This window comes from Danio rerio, chromosome 11 (assembly GCF_052040795.2).
Source record: "Danio rerio strain M-AB ecotype USA chromosome 11, GRCz13ab, whole genome shotgun sequence".
NCBI classification, from domain to species: Eukaryota; Metazoa; Chordata; class Actinopteri; order Cypriniformes; family Danionidae; genus Danio; species Danio rerio.
The window spans coordinates 38,540,268-38,558,908 of NC_141031.1; the positions used below are offsets into that span (position 1 = coordinate 38,540,268).

General features: G+C 36.3%; 1 long non-coding RNA gene across 22 annotated transcripts in view; it reads right to left on the reverse strand.

Annotated features, from left to right (window-relative positions):
* LOC141376652 (uncharacterized) overlaps positions 1–18,641 on the reverse strand; it is a 149,553-nt gene that overhangs the window by 56,114 nt on the left and 74,798 nt on the right. For 6 of the 22 annotated variants that reach the window (XR_015502820.1, XR_015502819.1, XR_015502821.1 and 3 more), the window contains exon 4: positions 9,643–9,847. The exons of 15 other annotated variants lie outside the window; for them this stretch is intronic. This is a non-coding gene — a long non-coding RNA (uncharacterized LOC141376652). Of the gene's footprint in view, positions 1–5,036; positions 6,199–6,610; positions 6,757–9,642; positions 9,848–18,641 lie in introns of those variants that run through there. One more of the 22 variants, XR_015502812.1, reaches the window with a different exon arrangement.

An 18,641-nucleotide genomic window follows, 5' to 3' on the forward strand; every position in this document is an offset into this window, starting at 1 on the left:
ATGTCAATATGGAGTAAAATCTCTGAGGAATATTTCCAGTACCTTGTTGAATCTACGCTACAAAGGATTAAGGCAGTTCTGAAGGCAACCTGGGTCAAACCCTTTACTAGTAAGGTGTACCTAATGAAGTAGCTGGTTAGTGTAAATAACACACTTATGAATTCTAAAACATATTTATGGCATATACTGTATGTAGCCCCTGTATACTTAATCTAAATTCAGACATACTCGTTCTATAGAAGACATACACTCAAAAAAAGTAAATGATCACAGGATCATCATAGTCTTTAACTCCATGTGGATTGTGACGTGTCCCCCAAATGTTGCTTAACAAAACACTGTTCAAGAGTTAGTTTCAGTTTGTTGAAAGTTTGGGGCGTCTCTGGGTGTGTGTGTTATTCAGAAGACAGGAACACCATCCCAGCTTCTCGGTTCATTGCTGCTGCTATGAATATATTTTGATTCGCCAAAAATATCTCCCTCCCCTCGCTATTTGAAAACAGAGAGGCTTCCAAAACTCTCAGAAACATTTAAAAGGGAGCTTTGAAAGCATCTTCCCTCCACCTGCACATGGGTTTCACCAAAACAAAGCATCGTGTAAAGATATTTATTATGCATTAAAAAAAGAAACCCTCCCATATAAGAATTCGATTTGGGTTGGGACAGCATGAAGGAATTAAGTTAAATTATTATCTTTAACAAATTTAAGTGGATTGAACATAAAACAATTGTATGGAACAAAATCAATGCCAAATGTATTGAATTAAAAGGCTTGTTGAATAGCACAAACTGAGAATAAATTATACAGCGTATTAACAAGTTCTTGCATTTTCATAAATTTTCTTTTTGGCTTATTCCCTTTATTCATTCGGGGTTGCCACAGCGGAATGAACCACTAACTTTTCCAGCACGTTTGTATGCAGCAGATGCCCTTCCAGCCACAATCCATCTCTGGGAAACATCCACACACACTCATTCACACACAAACTCATACATTACGGACAATTTAGCCTACCCAATTCACCTTTGGACTGTGGGGGAAACCAGAGCACCCGGAGGAAACCCAGGGAGAACATGCAAACTCCACACAGAAACCCCAACTGATCCAGCCAAGGCTTGAACCAGCGACCCAGCTACCTTCTCACTGTGAGGCGACAGCACTACCTACTGCGCCACTGCGTCGCCCAGTTTTTGCTTTTTAATGACTTGAATTGCAAGGATTGTTTTTTACGGTCCTGAAATTTAACACATATGTGTTTATTTAAGCTGTAAATATTTCAACTAAAAATATTTCAAACATATTTTCGTACTTGTAAATTCAATAATTCATATTCAATTTCCAGGTTTCACTTAAAAAACGTTCAATACCCTTTAAAAATACGATGTATAATATTCAAAAGGCAAGTTTCAGTTCATTTTATTTCAGTTCAAATATTCGCTTCCATAAATTCAGTGCCTCAAATTTGACTGTTAAAATTTGACATTACATCCAGGAACTGCAAGAAAGGCAATATATTGCAGCTTAAAGTTCGCCAGCTGCTTTTTCACCAGCAGGTGGAGATGGAATAAATCAAGATTTTTAAAAAAGCTAATAAAGGCACAAAAGTAGCATTTAATATTAATATCAATGTCTTGGACATTATGAGCTATGAGAATATATTATAAATATTGCAGAACGACGTCTGTCGCTGGATCTGAGAAGTGAGGTTTACGCGATCACCAGCTGGCTTCCGTTACATAAGGGCAAATATAAATGACCAAAAAATCTTTTACTTATTTTACTCACTCATTTTATTACTTATGATGCCTTATGACTACTTTTTTGCCTTTATTGGCTTTTTTCTTGCCTATTTACTGGGTTAAAAATCGTAATTTATTCCATCTCCACCTGCTGGTGAAAAAGCAGCTGGAGAACTTTAAGCTGCAATCTATTGCTTTTCCTGCAGTTCCCGGATGTAATGTCAAATTTTAACAGTTGAAATTGAGCCACTGAATTCATGGAAGTGAATATTTGAACTGAAATAAAATGAACTGAAAATTGCCTTTTGAATATTATGCATCATATCTTTTAAAGGGTATTGAACATTTTGTAAGTGAAACCTGGAAATTGAATATGAATTATTGAATTTACAAGTACGAAAATATGTTTGAAATATTTAGAGTTGAAATATTTACAGCTTAAATAAAAAGATATGTTAAATTTCAGGAACTACGAATACAAACCCTGGAAGTCATTAAAATGCAAGAACTTGTTAATACTTGTTAATACGGAGTATTATTTTTTTCAGTTTGTGCTTTACAACAAGCTTTTTAATTCAATACTTTTCCCATTGATTTTGTTCCATACCAATAGAGTTGTCCTTAAAAAACCCTCAAGAATTGTGTTGATTCAGCTCATTTTAAATAAGTAGTTTGAACAAATAGCAAATGTCATTTTTTGAGTCCAGTGTACTGATGGAAAAGTGGAACAATCTAGAAAGAGAGATAAGGAGCGATAAAGCCTAAAATTAACACTTGACAAGGGCACAATGCAAGCAAAAATCAAAATGGAGAAGAGAATAAATTGGTTTCTTTCATTAAAGCCGGGCGCATCTTCCCATTTCAAGTTTAACTAATTGTTTTTTACAAAAGTAATTTGATATGGCTGGTAAAAAAAAGTGGATCACAATTAACCTTACCCTTTAAATCTGTCCAATAGAGGAACACTGGTGCTTCTACAGCCAAAGCGAATGAAAACCAGCTGGAAGGAAACAGGCTCACAGTCCAACAACAAAGCTTGAATCTGATTAGGATACAAGGACGAATGACAGAATTAAGCCTGAGGCATATGAATGAACGCTCAGCTCTTTTTGGAGGAGAGAGGAGGAAGGCACATTGTTTGATTTAGTGGAGCTCCTGTCCGAATCAGCGGGCCAGCACTCAAGACTCAGCTCAACTCCTCTAAAAGTCATTCTGAATGGGAGCCAGGTCAGGATTCAGGATGAGGGTTTTGTGGAGAAACAAATGTTAAACAAGGGTGGCATGAACATTTTGAAAGGGGTGAAAGATCTGAGTTTCATTATGAGGCAGAGCTGCAAAAGATGAAGGATCCTGATGAGGATATTCTGATCCGTATGGATGAGCAAATGCACTTATATGCATAAAGATCAAAAGTAAAGAATAACAGTGCTGGACAGTAACTCATCACTATTACTACTTGAGTACATATATTATGTATCTGGACTCTATCAGAGTATATATTTTAGGAAACATTTACTATTACTTCACTTAATCCCGAAGCAAAATATTGTACTTTTTACTCCAATGGACCCTTTTTTTTAACAAGGCAGTAATCCTGCATTTAATGGGCATCATTATCTTAATTCCTTCAAAGTTTTTAATACCTTGACTTTTTTTTTTTAATCTATCTACATTTATAAAGCTATATATATATATTGTCTTTGCTTTAAGTTACTAAAAAATAATTATTAAGCCTTATTTTATTATTTTATATAAGCCTTAAAAAGTACAAAAGTGTACCTTAAGAAAAAACTTTAGAAGTTTTGTACCTTTGTTTCTGTGAGTGTGTGACGTGTTTATTTCAGTGTCTATGGGTGAGACAGTAAATTTGAGATTGGTCTCTCTTCTGGCTGATGCTATTAGTCTTGCTTTGCATTCACACCGAAAGCGACGAGAGCGTCAAAGTAGCCGGAAGTCACTAATTTTCAATGGGAGCCGGTAGAGATAAGCAGCAAAGAGCGGCACAGCGGTTCTTCGCTGGTGTAGGAGTCGAGGAAAGTTAAAATCAGGTTAACTTTATGGTAATGAGCTATGATGCGGTTCAGCCATAGATATTTACATTAGATGTCACCTACCTTGTTGTTGTCTATTGGAAGGAATGCATCAATAAAGCAACCATTTTAATACAGGGTAACTCTTCTTTGAAATGAACGCGGGAACAACGTGCAGTGGAGGACTGGCTATCCAGAGACATCTATGATCGGGAGTTTTCCAAGAAGTCAGTATGCAGATATTTTTTTTAAATTAAGAAAATTATAGGGCGAAGCAGTGGCGCAGTAGGTAGTGTTGTTGCCTCAAAGCAAGAAGGTCGCTGGGTCGAGCCTCGGTTCAGTTGGCGTTTCTGTGTACTGTTTGCATGTTCTCCCTGCGTTTGCGTGGGTTTCCTCCAGGTGCTCGGGTTTCCCCCACAGTCCAAAGACATGCGGTACAGGTGAATTAGGTAGGCTAAATTGTCCTTAGTGTATGAGTTTGTGTGTGAATAAGTGTGTGAATGTTTCCCAGAGATGGGTTGCGGCTGGAAGGGCATCCGCTGCATAAAAACTTGCTGGATAAGTTGATGGTTCATTCCGCTGTGGCAACCCCGGATTAATAAAGGGACTAAGCCGACAAGAAAATGAATGAATGAATAAAGAAAATTATAATTTTACATGATCACTTTTCTACTTATAAGTGACCGCACGGGCATTGCTGACAAAGAGCATGTGTTTATGTGCACAGAATTTTTTATCCTCCCTCCCTGTTAAATTTGATCTAATCTATGTCCTGAAACACACCTCCTCCGCTTTCACTTTTCATTCTATTAAGGGAGATATTTGTTTGTGAATGAATCTCCGTTATGAACGACTCGTTTACTTAGCTGACGAAAATACAAGTTTCTAGCATCTATCAAAAGATCCATTCAGAGTGAGTCTACAGTAAGTGATTCTGATTCAAATGTTCCATTCAGAGTGAGTCTACAATATGATTCAATGTTTCAAATTATCCTACAAATGCACTTCAAAAAATGCTTTCTTACTTAGATTTTTTGTCTTGTCTCTAGTCCAAATATCTAAAAATTCTTAAATCAAAATGCATTTTCTAGACAAGCAAAATGTATTGTCTTGTTTTAAAAAATAATGTCAAATTTTTGTGAGTTTTTCCTTAAAACAAGAAAAATAATCTGCCAATAGAAAACAATCTTGTTGTTTGTTTTGACCATTGGCAGATTATTCTGCTTGTTTCAAGGAAAAACTCACTAAAATTTGACATTATTTTTTAAAACAAGACAATATATTTTGCTTGTCGACAAAATGCTTCTTGATTTAAGAATTGTTGAATATTTTTGAATATTTGAACAAGACAAAGAAAATCCAAGTATGGAAAGCATTTTTTGCAGCTCCATGTTCACAGATACTTATATACTAAAGCACATTCTAGTCTTACACTATTAGACATACTTATACTTATATAAATTCTTAAAAGAACCAATTCCCACACTGAGAAAACAGCTTATACTGCAATGAATATTATGACAAAATTAAAGTGTTTTCTGACCTGGAAGAATGCAAACCCATTGTTAGAGACCTCAAAACAATATTAGAGTCCTTAAAATATGGGCTTTTTAACAACTGCTATGTTGATAGTTAACTGTCACTCCATCCTCATGGATCTCCCATGAGTCCCTGGAAGATCTTATGATCAGATGCTCATTCCTTGTGTGTCTCCTGCCACGCTCCTGATCACCAACCAAAACAAAGGCCCTCTGCGGTGGACCTACGCACGAATATTTTGGAACGCTCTGCATGCGATGTACAGCGTCCCAGATGGCCTGTGGTTGTGCAACTTTTTGTTGGTGTGTGTATGTTTGTGTTTTCATATGCATGTACGTGTGTTTGGATTGCAAATACAATAGTGGGAAAATAAATCCCCATTTAAGGAAACAGCGTCATTTCATCAGCATGACTCCCTCCGGAACAGCAAATACGATAAGCTTTAATTAATGACCAGTAAGTGACCCTTCTGATTACGTTGTCGTTTACTTTAGGCTTATCTTATTTTAGCTGTATTGTAGATAATGATGAGATTATTCAGTCAGAAGTCGTTAAAATACGTCTTTAGTTGCGGCCATGTGAAGGGTCTCTGATCTGGTGCCATTGCATGTCAGTCACTCCTCGAAACAAATTCATTTCTATTGGGCTACAATTTAAGACCGAGTGGTCTGTTGCATCATCTTGTGTGGCCGAAACCAAAGCCAAGACATCCAACCATCAAGCCAAGACATCTGGCAAGAGGTCGTTTTCACTTTTAATATTAGACTCGTAACAATGGGAACAGATGTACGTCAGAAGTCTCAGTGGAATTCTGCCTTTTCTTCTATTCTCGTACGCATTTATAAATGGCTGATAGTTTAATTAGGCAGACTTTTGATTATTTGACACCCTGAAAAGAAAATAAACATTATCATATATAAAGAAAAGTAGTGGAACTACAAAAATATTGTCATTATTTGCTATATTCTGTGGCAAAATCTATTTTTCTTATGATTCAGTTTGAGAGGACAAAATATGAGTATGTTTACTTGGACACTAATAATCCTAAATTAGTACAAATAAGACAATACTCTGATTAAGAGTCTACCATATAAACAGTGATTTCTGATTAATTTAATCTGATTAAGGTCATAATCGAATTAAACAGAAATCAGATTAAGACGTATGCTGATTTAAGTTGCATTATTGTGCTGTACAGACATGTAAACACATGCAAACTATTACTGTCGTGTAGGATTTTTACCGCATCTACAGGATAGTCTATACACATACAGATGTTTGAAACTATTCTCTGCACCTACCGATTCAGTGTAGGACCACAGACACCTGCATCGTGAAACACAGTTTTTTTTCTCCCATTCAGCGTGCGGTATCAGATTCCACTAAAACAAAACTCTGCCAGCTGTTCATATTCGCATCCAATCACGGGAACATGCATGAAATGATCCTAAATGAAAGTAAAAGTGCCAAACTGCAGTTAATGTTGACAAATTAAAAAATTAAACACCCGAAATTGCATGAAACTTTGGAGGAAACATGGATAATGGGGTGATGCAATGACGTATATTGACTTAAGTGACTTATGTGTGATCAACATGTAAAACAGGATCATGCAAGGAACATTCAAAAAGCAACTCATGTAAACACCTTAATCATATTATTGTCTTACTTAGATTAGGGAAAATAATTTGATTACTGATGTCCATAGATGTATACATTAGATGTTGCCTACCCTGTTGTTGTCTATTGGAAGGAATGCGTCAACAGAGCCACCATTTTGGAACAGAGTAGCGCTCCACTGAAATGAATGCGGGACCAAGGTACTGTGGAGGACTGTGGCCATCTAAAGCCAGAGATATACACATATATCTATGATCTGGAGTTTTCCTGGATGTTAGTATGTTTTTTTTTATTATTATAAAAATTATAATTTTACATCACTTTTCTACATTGATGGATGAGTGATCTCATCGGCATTCCTGACAAAAAGCTTGTGTTTGTGTGTATGGAAATGTACTATCCACCCTCCCTGTTAAATTTTATCTAATCCGTGTCCTGAAACACACCTCCTTTCCTGCTTTCACTTCTCATACTGACGGAGGGAGCGATTCGTTTCTGAATGAATCCTTCACTAGCCGACAATAATACAAGTTTTTGGCAGCGCAGCATCTCGTTGTCATATTTCTTTTCATTGTTTGCTGATTTTATTCAACAAAACTAGCATAAGCCGAGTATTTAGTGCGAGTTGGAGCTACTTTGCCTTATGGTGAATGCAGTAAGTGACTATTATCATCAATAATGTTACCTGTTTAGCACAGGTTCATAACATACAAAAACGTAATATTACCTTTGAAATGTTCTGCCTTTGTGCTTTGTTTTCTTTGTTTGCTCGTTACTACACCCGTAGACAGCGATAAAGTCCCACATCTTCACGTAATAACACTGTCTTGACTAGTGCGGTTGAATGGCACTGTACCAATATGGCGGCGCTATTGACGCATGCCCAGGGTCCCTATGCGATATCTAGTGTATATATCTATGACTGATGTCCATGTAAAAATAATTTGATTACTGATGTCCATGTAAACAGTCAATGACAGCTTTTAACAACCTTATCAATAATAAAAAAGATTAAAGAATTTTTTAGTATAGAGGGCTGAAATGAATTTTAACACAAAGATTAGGCATAAACCACAACTTACCAAATGTATTGACTATATGTAAAAAAATCTGAAACCTTTATGACTACTTAGGGGCGGCATTGTGGCTCAGCGGTTAGCACTGTTGCCTCAAAGCAAGAAGGTTGATGGCTCCATTCTCTGCTGGGCCAGTTGGCATTTCTGTGTGGAGCTTGCATGTTCTCCTCATGTTAGTGTGGGTTTCCTATGGGTGCTCCAGTTATAACCACATTCCAAAGACATGCGCTATAGGTGAATTGGGTAAGCTTCTTTTCTCAATTCTTGAGTCTTTTGAGGAGAAATCTTAATTGTTTTATGTTCAATCCACTTAATTTTGTAAATGTTGTCCCTATACAAATCGAATGTCTGGAACCAAGCATCTCTTTACAGTGTTGTAAGATCTGGTTGCTTTTACAAATACAGTAATTAGCTGGAAGTAATCAAGGTACACATTTCCCTTTTGACCTAATACGTAAACAGATTGCAGTTTGACTGAAAAGAAACCATTTGTTTTCTATGACCTAAAACATCTACAGTAACAGATGAGTTAATTAAGCTAAAATATTTTTTTCTTTACAATGCAAACTATGAGAAAGTTTTGCAGACGTCCTCTGAATTGGAACACCTGCAAATCACATCCACGAGGCGGTAATAAAGTGTGTGGTCATTTAATTTCTCTTTCAAACTAATTTCAAGCAATGAATCCCTGTGTGTGTTTTTTTACTTCAAGCAATCATGACTATCAGGCATTTTTTAAATTACAAACCTCAGTTTAGTCATTTATTGGCGACACAGTGGATTAGTGGTCAGCACTGTCAGCCTCACAGCAAGAAGGTTGCTGGTTCAAGTCCTGGCTGAGCCAGCTGGTATTTCTGTGTGGAGTTTACATGTTCTCCCTGTATTGGCATGGGTTTCCTCAAGGACTCTCTGGTTTCCCCCACAGTCTAAAGACATGGGCTATAGGTGAATTTAATAAGTGTATGTGTAGTGTATGAGAGTGTATGGGTGTTTCCCAGTACTGGGTTGCAGCTAGAAGGCTATCCGCTGTGTAAAAAATATGCTGGATAAGCTGGTGGTTCTTTCCGCTGTGGCGACCCCTGATTAATAAAAGGAATAAGCGGAAGGAAAATGAATGAATGAATTAGTTCAGTCATATTTAGTTTTGGAATGGATTAAGGCCCTTCTCTTGAGACGTTTTTAACATTAAAAACCCATACTGAATCCTCTGTGAGCAATTCAAGTTTGGAACAAAACGCGCACAAACACTTAGCAAACATATGTTGAGTGTGTGTTTATGTGTGTGTGTTTTTCAGCATGTCGATAGGGGCCCTGTGAGATCACTTAACCTTAACCTGATGTGTAGGCTCATGTGTCGCGTTTGTGTGTTGATTTGCGTGTGTATGTTGTTTTCTCCAGGGTCACGCGTGTTTATATTTCGGCAGTTCTTCTAATTACCACCATGACTCTGATCATCTTCACTTCTCCCTTGAGATAAATCACATTAGTCATGATATCCCTTTCTACTAATTTATCTTAATCTCACCCTTAATTTCTACCCGCTTTTTTCTCTGTGCACCTTATCTCGTCGTCTTCAAAACCAAAAAAAAGTCTGAGAAGAAACAATGTGTTGGGGAAAGGAGGGCAGGTTACTGTACCATTTGTCTTTCCTTCGCTTTCTCTTTGGCACGACACTCCACCGTCTCTTGTTTTTCTTGCACGAGAAAGCAAAAGCCTTCTGGGAAGAGGCTTTGTAGTGGTTGCGAGGTGAATAGGGGTATTTCAGTAAGATAGGACGATTGCTCTTTGGCTGTGTCTACAGATGTCATGCAACTATGCTCCACCTGCTTCAGTGGTTATATTCTGAAATCAATAAGAAGAGATCATTATTATCAGTACAGAGTATCAAATTTATGATGGTCAATCTTCACACAATACATAAAATAAAATCACAACTCACAAACAAATTATTTTACATTCAAGCTGAATTTAGTATAGAAAACACAAGACATGTTACTCCTATAGTTTTGAATGTTTAAACTGTAATGGTTAATATGGCGAATGAAGCCTTGCCTTTTACTACAGGAGCCAATCATCCATCACTATACACTGAGGATTCTTTGGGGGAGCGGCTTGGACCAGACGGGAGTTTCTGCAGATTTTGGGTGATTAAAAAGTTTGCAAATGAAACTAAAGAGACAGTTGTTGTTTCATTTTATTTGGATTCCAAATATGAAATTGAACTAGAGTTTCAGATTCACAATAAAATCATTCTTGAGCCATTTTTGTGCGTGTGTGAATCTAAAATACACAAAGCAACTGGCCTTTTTTTATTTACAGTCAAATGATTTATATGGGCTCCTACTTTGGTGAATCTAATGACCCATTTACACGTGGCATCAGCGTCAACGCTTCCCACTCACTTTGAATGGGTGGCGTCAAGGGTTGCCGAACTGAATTTTGGATCCATCTGTGTCGCTTCAGAAGCATTGCAAACTGCAGAAGTTGGGAATTTCTCAACTTTTCAAGTGTCAATGGAAGCTTCAGCCAATCAGATTGCTTTATGCAAATATACCGCTGCTCAGACAGTAGCCAATTGCGGACTAATTTCATTGGCTGACGATGCTATAACGATTGCGTCAGCTCTAACTTGTTGTGCCCTCCATCAAGTATCAATGGTTGACGCTGAAGAAGCCCTGTGTGAATCGGGCATAAAACACATTTTGATTCACAATAAATAGTTCTTAACTATCAGGTTTTATTTGTGAATCTGAGAGATAAACTGCAACTAGTGAATTTTAATTCCCAGTGAAATAGTTTTTAAGAGCTGGTTCTCATAGCGAATCAAAAACATCTAATGTTAATCAAATGATACTATTGAAGTTATTTTAATGAATCAAATGAAACTGCATAGTCCTGTATAGCCCATTATATAGGTAAAAACACTAAATTCAAGATTCTAATGATTCAACTTACACACACTGTAAAAAAAAAAAAAAAATCTGTTAATTTACAGGTACCTATTTTGTGTTTTTCATTTATTCGGGGTTGTGAATTGCATTGTGAGATGTTGATTTCTGCTTTGTCAACTTTTAATGTTGAAAATTCAACTCTACAGTTGAACAAAGTGAATTTTATTGACATTTTAGTTGTTTAAAATAATATAAGGTCTAAGAAATAATACATAAAGAAATGAATCTACTGTCTAAGATAAGAGAATATGTACTGGCAGCTTATTAAAAGGTTGTTGTACCATAGTATACCACACCAAACCTAGACAATATATCACTGTAAACTATTAAAAAAGTAACGCTTAACTTTTTCTGACTTTGTAAGGTTAAAATTTGTCCGAAAAATTATCAAGGTCTCACAAATGCATAAATAAATAGGGAAAAATAAAAACATGATCACAAAATATCAAAAAATGCTACTTTATGGATATTTTTAAAATGTGCATTGAATCAAAATAGACAACAAAAGTGAGACATCCCCAAAATTAACCACAATCCAATCAAACAACCAATAATTGAATTAGTGTTGAATTAATAGCTTCTGAAACTGAATCAAATCAGAAAATCTGCTATTTTAACTAAACACTATAGCTGCCATACATCACCAAGCTGAAAACCATTTAAAAAAAAAAAAAGTTCAGCGAGAATCAGTGGATTGAGAAAACAACCCAGTAAAAAGCCCATATTTCTGCACAACATAAAATCTGGCTGATTTATATTGTGGAGGTGATTCACTTCTAGGCCAGATGAGCAGCTTCTTTTTTATTCTGTGTAAATGTCACAGTCTACACGACACGTCCTGTATGTGTGTTTAAAATGTAAATGATGGTCATTGGTAGATGTGGATTCGTTTCAGAGGGTCTGGAGAGTGTCAAACCATGATTAGTGTGGATTACAGTCCACCTGATTCAGGTACAGCACTAGATTAATGGTCATCGAACTGAAGACCTTAAGCTTATCTCTGTAGTGTGGGAAAGTGAAGAGAGACAGACAGGATCCTCCCACAGACTTCGTCAGGTTTCGTGTATTATGGTCTAGGCTTTTATCTGAATGAAAGCAGACACACAAAAATAAACGTACTGCCATTTATGGAACATAAGAAATATGGAGTATAACAACAGAAAATGTGTGACATATTATTATGATTCAAAATACACTTTTTCTGCATTAATATTTAAAAAGTTTATTAGAGTAAAATAGGCCAATTTTTAAAATGACTTTTCCAAATGAAAGATGTATCACTATGTTATTACTTGCTGCTGTTGATTAACTGTATGTTGTGTTTCTTTTAAATACTATGAGGTATATTTTAGGAACCAAGCACCAATGGTGCGAAAGCCCTATTTGAATTGCTCAGTTTCTTCTTCTTCTTGTCTAGAATGAATCGCATTTTTGAGGGTCTAAAAATGATCGAAAAGTCATAAAACTTTGCACACGCCCCAGAAGTGGAAAAAAAATACATTTGTTATAGGTTTTAGAAGTGAGTGAGGTATAATGGCTTGAAATTGCCACCTATACACATTTGATGGAGTGGCCCCCGAGCTACAATTCACGCACATGTACTAAAATTGGCACACACATCAAACGTGCCAAAACCTACAAAAAAGTCTCTTGGATCGAAATCTCAAACCCAACAGGAAGTCAGATATTTTTACTGTTTGCATTTCTTTCTCTTTAAAAAATATCCGTACTGTCATCCTTGCTTTGTTATGCAAATATTTTGAAATAAATAAAAAAGAAAATCACAAAAAAAGTATATTTCTATGATGCAATCAGATTTTATTACTCCAGTCTTCAGTGTCATAGTATTTGGGAAATCTTTCTAAAATGGTGGTCATTTAAAAGAGGATTTCAAAACAGTTAACATGTCTTAATAATTACAAACCCTGTATTTAAGGTCACCAACTTTTATTGTAAGAACAACAAAACAGCAAAAAAAACAGTTGCAAAGAAACACAGAAATGCATACAGGTTAGGGAAAACAAATGCGAGAAACTTGTTATTAAATACAAAAACTTTTACAACAGCTTTAAACTTTAACCTTATAAAATATGTCTCAAACTTTAAACTATTAAAACGTCAAGCTTTTAATACTGCTTCAAACTTTCAGGCGAGCAATTCTGAAGCCAACAATAAAGTTTGTCTTGAACTTTTTCTAGTTTTATGTATCTTTATACTTGGCCAGTATCATTTAAACTATCAATCTGTCAGTTTTTAATCACTTAAAATGCAATAACATTTACAATGCAGTATGCCAAAACGCATCTGAAAGACTCTTAGACCATAAGAAGCAAAATTCTCTGGTTTGATGAGACTAGAATTGAACTCTTTGGGGTGAATGTCAGACGTTACGTTTGGAGAAAACCAGACACCGCTCATCACCAGGCTAATACCATCCCTATAGTGAAGCATTGTGGTGGCAGCATCATGCTGTGGGGATGTTTTTAGCAACAGGAACTAGAAGACTAGTCAGGATAGCGGGAAATACAAATGCAGCAATGTAAAGAGACATCCTGAATGAAAACCTGCACCAGAGTGCTCTTGAACTCAGACCAGAGGGATGGTTCATCTTCCAGCAGGACATTGACCCAAAGCAATGGAGTGGCTTCACAACAATGGAGTGGCTTTACAACAACTTAGTGAATGTCACTGAGTGGCCCATCCAGAGTCCAGACCTAAATCCTATTGAACATCCCTAGAGATATAAAAATGGCTGTACACTGTCGCTTCACATCCAACCTGATAGAGATTGAGAGTTACTGCAAAGAGGAATGGGCAAAAATTCCCTAAGACAGGTGTGCCAAGCTTGTGGCGTCATATTCAAAAAGACTTGAGGCTGTAATTTCCGGATGCACTGTGTATAAAGTAGCTTGTTTGTGCTCAGAGAATTTAGAAGAAAATTAAATAAGCATTAAATTAAATATGCACTCAGTGTAGATAAACTCATTTCAGTAAATACAATTCGATGCAGACACCAAAACTGACTATTTATGCATTTTTTAACACAACCTATAGAGATGCCACACATGCCGAACTAACACGAAGGCTCGAATGGCTCATTTTTTAACATAAACAGGATTGCCCTCCGCTTACAGCCCATCATTACTGCTCACATGAGGTCATCAGTGTTTACATTCACTGCATGTATGAGCCAATCCCACTGAAGCAACACAAAGAAATCATATCACACGCTCAGCCCTGTCGAACCTCACCCTATCTAATCACTTGGCCCTCTGCTTGAAGCAACAGCGCTTATAGGACGCGGCTCTATTTAGGGGGAAAAAGCACTCAAGGTCCCACCATTGCTCTTTTGTCCACTGGCAGACGGAGAAGATAAACTCTGACCTGATAAATCCAGCTATGATTGAATCCAGGGAAGGAATATGCAGTCATTTATTTGAGGCTGTCCAGAAAACAGCTCCATTAAGCATTTGTCTGTGGTTAATTTACTCTTTAAACGGCATGCGGATAATCTTTTACCAATCTTTCACGGAGACACCACTCTTAAATCGAAACAATCCTCTGGATGGAAACCTCAATGGAAATATCTGGCAGTTTTATGAGGTAATGCTCTCGCAATAGTAAAAATCCCTTTCATACCGATTGGAGCTGTCATGCTGGTAAATGTAATGTAGTCATGTTTTCAGACCCTTATTCAGTGTCAGAGCGTCATGATGAATGAAGTCGGAGAAGAGCCCTGAGTTTCGTTTCCAGCTTCAATTACGTTGTAAAGAAGCGATCCGGTGCACCAGAAAAAACACTGATCAGACATTAGATTAGGATACTTATGTCAGAATCAGATTTTAATCATACAGTGATGCAATGCCATCTGTCTCTGAGAGCAGGATGTGATGCGGAAAGAGCAGAGATCAACCCTGCATCTCTGTGATCATCCAAATCAGAAGAAAACAAAGAACCATCAGTCTCATCGTCATAATCAAACCATCCTGTTTTATTATGGAGTGTGTGGGGGTTTCTTTAGCTGTGCAATTTGTGGACAAAATTTACTCCAGAAATCAGCAAGATCTGCTTTCAAGGTCTATTTTCATTTATAAAAATTACGAAAAGTGAAGAGTTTTTATTTTTCAGTACCATTGTGCACGGTATTGATATTAAAAATAAAATCTAATTTGATTTGATAGTCTATACACTGTGAAAATGTTGTTGTTTCAACTTAAAGTGTTCCTGTTGCCTTAAAATTTAAACTTTTTTTTTTTTTTACTCTTTGGGCCCTATCATACACTTGGCGCAATAAGGCACAAGACGTGGGTCCCCCCATTTGTTGCTATTTTCAGACCAGCGCAACCCTAATTTTCCAGTTTTCCGCCATGTTATTTTAATAGCAAATTGCGCCATTTTGTGGGTGTTCTGGTCTAGAAAACGGGTGTGTTAAGGCGTATTGTTGCCGCGTTGCTATTTTGAGGAACTAGACTGTGCAATAAACCAGCAGGTCTAAAGTCCAGCGCAGAGCACGTCACTTGTGCGCCTCGCTTACAAATTGCTTAAACCACGCTGGCTGTACAGTTATACACAAATATCTTTACAAATGAAAATGAAATAAAGGAATAAAATATTACAAACATTATTACTTTCTACATAAATATAAAAACCACTGCCTGCATGCCTTTTCATCTCGGACAGTTTTTTTTAGTTTATTCATGACAATTTGCTTTTGTATAATATTATTATTATTAGAATTATTTATTATATGCTTACTTATATTTGTTTGATTAAAAACAAGCTTAGATTTGTCCACCTGTCAGGTTTTAGCATGTGTTTTAGATATAAGTGTTTTTTTGACCACACTTCGTTATTATTATTCATTTATTGGTTTGCTGGGAATTTTGAAACAAATCTTTGCATTTAACAAACAAAATTAATTATGTAGGCTAATTGATGTATTCAGTGGAGTGAGTTTCCATTGTTTTCTTACTCCTCAAAAGAGAGAAAGTGAAAGAGAAAGTAAAAGCAGAGTGGAGGAGACTCATTCTTCATCCTTGAGCTGCAGATGGTCTGTTTAACTGTTTTTTTCGCTAGTGAAGCCTTCAGTTTTTCTACCTACAAAGTCCGCCATGTATATAGCATATGCACCTGGTGTGACGCAACTGACTCTTAAAGGGAATGAGAGATGAGACTCTGATTGGTTTATTTTCAAAACACACCTATAAGTAAAAGAATAAGCAAAACCCTGTTAGACCATCCGCCATGGCGCAAAGCATGTTTTTCCATCTTTAAAATAGCAAAAGTGGATTCGGACGCGCCCTTAATGCTTTTGTGCCCTACACTTTAGACTTAGCACCTGGATCGGTAAAATAGAGCCCTTAATTTTTATTTTCATTGAAAAAAAAAATCATACATACAGTACCGCCTATATCCTTACAAGAAAGAGACGGACCATATATCAAAGTTCTCTTGGAAGTACACACAGTGAATTTAGCTTACTACACAAGGAACTTAAAACTAGGGTTTCTCCTCTCTTTCTCTGATAATAACAGGTTGCTGTAGACTCATTCAGCTCTCTACAGTAGGTGAACGTGTGTAGTAGGACCAGTGCTTCTGAATGGGTGTCTCTGGGGTATAAGGTTCCTGCAGTGATGGGATGCCCACGAGGACATAGATAAGGGTGGATCCCCGTCGGCCTGCTTTTAGTCCAGGCATTCCCAAAATGCCACTCCTGGAACGCGGTGTAGGATCTCCTTTCTGCTTCGTGCATCTGCCTCACCCTAGAATCACGAGCTGCAGAATTTTGACTCCGCAAAAGAGGAATCAAGAGGACACCCAAAAAACACAGACGGAACGCAAAAGAAGACAGAAATAGAGCGAGCGTCAACGGAATACAACTGGGCTCATGTCTCTAGGTTGTACCATGTCGGACGAGCGGCTTCTGTCTGTAACAGGATTGAGTTGCACTACAACTAGTTGCGTGATGCTAAATAAATGCTGGCATGTGTGGCCAGAAACATGACTCTTTGGCTGAAAAGGGTCGCTCACCTCATGTCCACAGGGCACAAGTCTGTACATTAATGACAATGTGCACTCTTTATATTGCTCTGCTGTCCTATCAACACCAAGCTTTGCTAACAAGGATATAAGTGAGATAATAAAAGGCCTTTCTCACTTCTTTACAGCTTTGCTCTTACATGCTCTTAATGTGCTATTAATAACTAAATGAGGATAAACAGTGTACGCAGCTACTGTATTGGGTTATTTAACCTTTATCTTTTGATTGCATGTAGTTTTTTTTCTATTAATAAAAGAGTCCAAAAATAAAACTATAGAAATTAATAAATAAAAATATAATAAAATAAATAGCTCATATATGCTCATTATCACTTTAAAGTCACAGGATCTATTAGAGACTTTTTTCAAATGATGATTTAGAAACATTTATAATTAAATAACAAAATTATTTAATTTTATTTAAAAATATCAAAAAACAAATTGTTGTTCAGCTCAAACTTGAAAAAAGTTTGAAAAAAGTCCAAAATAATATCCACATTTTAATCTGTGAAAATAGTCTTTCAGTTGCTTTTGATCAGTTTAATATGTCCTTGTTTAAAAAGTAGGGAAAAAACTTAGTATTAGTAAACTTATACATTTACTATTACTAAGACTCTCCTATTTTGTTGTTTTTTCTTGCTTTTTTCTTGCCATCTATCCCGAAAGTGTCTTAGTGAAGCTTATAATTGAAATCAAAATTATTAACCCTCATGTAAATTTTGTTTTCTTTTTCCAATATTTCACAAATGATGGTTAACAGAGCAAGAATTTTTCACAGTATTTCCTATAATATTTTTTTCTTCTGGAAAAAGTCTTATTTGTTTTATTTTGGCTAGAATAAAAGCTGTTTTTTAATTTTTTTTATTGCCTACAGAAAAAAAAACAACATTATACAACAATTTGCCTAATTACAGTACACTAACTTGCCTAATTAACCTAGTTAAGCCTTTAAATGTCACTTTAAGCTGAATAGTATCTTGAAAAATACCTAGTAAATACTTTGTACTGTCATCATGGCAAAGATAAAAAAATCAGTTAATATAAATTAGTAATTAAAATTATTATGTTTAGAAATGTATTTTTCTTTAGACAAGAAATTGGAAAAATATATACAGGGGGGCTAATAATTCAGACTTTAATTGTATGTGTATGTTATTACTCCAGGGTCACATGATCTACCAGAAAACATATTTTAATATGATTTGGAAACATTTATAATTAAATAACCAATTGTTGAAAATTGTTGTATGTAAAAGCATGCATTTTTTCCAAAAGTCCTAAACAATCTACAGAATTTTGCTTCTGAAAATAAAATCTGTCAATTTTGATTTTATTTGAAATGTCAAATTTAAGAAATTGTGAAATTCCCTATTATTTAATCTATACTGTCATATTTTAGCGGTGGCGCAGTAGGTAGTGCTGTCGCCTCACAGCAAGAAGATTGCTGGTTTAAGCCTCGGCTAAAACAGTTGGCGTTTCTGTGTGGAGTTTACATGTTCTCCCCGCGTTCGCATGGATTTCCTCTAGGTGCTCCGGTTTCCCCCACAGTCCAAAGACATGCAGTACAGGTGAAATGGGTAGGCTAAATTGTCCATAAAGTATGAGTGTAAATGAGTGTGTATGAATGTTTCCCAGTGATGGGTTGC